We start from the raw sequence: 2,408 nt of genomic DNA on the forward strand, positions 1-2,408 counted from the left end.
CGCACCATGGCTGCCGTGCGCCACTACTACTTAGCAGTGGCGCACCACAAAATGGTGGGCCACTCGTTACAAATGTAGTAGTGGCGCACCTTGTTTGTGGTGCGCCATTACTAATTCCCGGCAGGAGGCCAGCTCCCACCCAAAACTAATAGTGGCGCACGTCTCGCATGGTGCGCCACCGCTACATGGCTTACTTATAGCGCATGTCTTTGTGGTGCGCCACCGCTAGGAGGTGGCCGTGGCCCTTCGGAGATGAGGGCTTTAGCAATGGCGCACTCGCTTGGTGCGCCACTACTAGGTATGGCGCACCGCCGACATGGTGCGCCACCGCTAAGTTGGGCAGTGGGCGTGGGTTTACAGGTAACAGGTGAGCGAAGGGCGCACCACTTAGCAAAGGCGCCATTGCTATGTCACCCTAGCAAAGGGCGCACGGCTAGGTGGTGCGCCACCGCTAACCCGGGACCATTTCCCGCTTTTCACCCTCCACTCACATGTGCCACCCACTTTCCCCAAACACTCTTCCACCACCACCTCCCACCAAATCTGGATCTGGTCGTGTTGGCCCTCCTTCCCACCTCATTTTCACCTCTTCATTCACCAAAATTAAGTTGGTAAACTTAATTTTCTTCATAGGTAACTAATGGTGAAGCTTTCTTAGCTCAATACCCTACTCAATCTCAACTTTTTACCTCATCCAACACTCTAGGTCTCGCCGTATCGGTAACTTTGTTGGTTTTATGCTTTGTGTGTGAACGGTTCCGATCGTCTTGCACACACGTCATGCACATATGTTATGTGCGAAGCTCGATGATATCATGTGTACGTGCGCATGCTCGAAAAGCGTCACGTGCATGTGTGTTGTATGCGAAGCCTCCGCGGATCCACATGTGTGTTGTATATGCGAAGCCTCCACACATGTGTTGCATGTGTTTTTGTTTGCAGGGATTTGAAATGCGATGGAGTTGCCAATATTTTGCCGAAACGTTGATTCATTTCCGTTTCGACGAATGTTGGGCATACTACGCATATACATGTCCTATTTTTAGGAAGGTCATGCCAAAATTTTCTTTTGGTATGCTAAGATATCCATTTTCTCTATATCCGTAGGCGACCATGGTCCGCATGATGAGCGAAGGCGTTGTGGCTAGGTTTTTGAAAGCCGCGACGGACGAGATGATTAGAAATAACCAAAAGGAGATAAGATGTCCGTGTCGAAGATGCAAGCTAACGAGCCTTATGGACCCTAAAGCCGATATGGTGCGGGACCACCTTCTCATGCGTGGTTTCATGGATGGCTATCGGTGGGAAGGCGACGAAGATGATTATGAATTTGTCCATGGGAATTCAACAAGAAGTAAGGAAGGCCGAGGTGATCAGGATGTAGAAGATCTCGGGCATGATCAGGATGTAGAAGATCCCGGAGATGATGATGACCACAATGTAGGAGATCCTGGACTCTGATGATGAGGAAGATCAAGATGGAGGTCATCATGACGATCATGAAGATGAAGACGATGAACCATCGTCGATGGACCGGGTGCGGTGACCCTTATCTTCAAGAGCTGCTTCTCAGCGTACGAGTAACGCAAGAGCTGCCGCCCGAGAGAAAGCCAAGATGGATCAACCGGAGGTAGACGCCGTTACTCCATTGTATGAAGGATGCAGGCCGGAGGATACCCGCTCGAAAGTAACGCTCATGGCTCGGGAGATGAAGGTAAAGCACAAAATGACCGACACATCCTTCAACGACAACATGTCATTCTCGGCAGGAACGTCTTCCCAAAGGTAACACGTGTCCGACTACTATCGAGGAGGCCAAGAAAATCGTGTGTCCTCTGGATTTACCGCATGTGAAATACCATGTGTGCTTGAACGATTGCATCATTTATCGGAACGAGCACGCAGAGTGTACCATATGTCCGGAGTGCGGCGTCAGTTGGTACAAGAAGGGGAAGAAAGCTCCTCGGAAGGTGGTGTGGTACTTTCCAATCACTCCTCGTCTGCAGCGGTATTTCGCGGATCCTAAGCAAGCAAAGCTAATGCGCTGGCACGCGGAGATGAGGAAGGGAGAAGATGACGCAGATGATCCAAAGAAAAAGAAAAAGGACAGGATGTTGAGACACCCTTCGGATGCTAGCCAGTGGAATGCGTTGAACCTCGAGTACCCGGAATTTGGGGACGATCCTAGGAATATAAGGCCGGGCGCGAGCACCGATGGAGTCAATCCGTTTGGCAGCCGCAGCAGCACGCATAGCACCTGGCCCGTGTTTGTGTGGATGTACAACCTCCCCCCGGTTGTGCATGAAGAGGAAGTACATTCAAATGAGTATGCTAATTGAAGGGCCGAAACAACCAGGGAACGATATCAATCCGTATATGGGGCTTCGAAAGAGGAGCTAGCCACGCTA

This window comes from Lolium rigidum, chromosome 5 (genome assembly GCF_022539505.1).
Source record: "Lolium rigidum isolate FL_2022 chromosome 5, APGP_CSIRO_Lrig_0.1, whole genome shotgun sequence".
NCBI lineage: Eukaryota > Viridiplantae > Streptophyta > Magnoliopsida > Poales > Poaceae > Lolium > Lolium rigidum.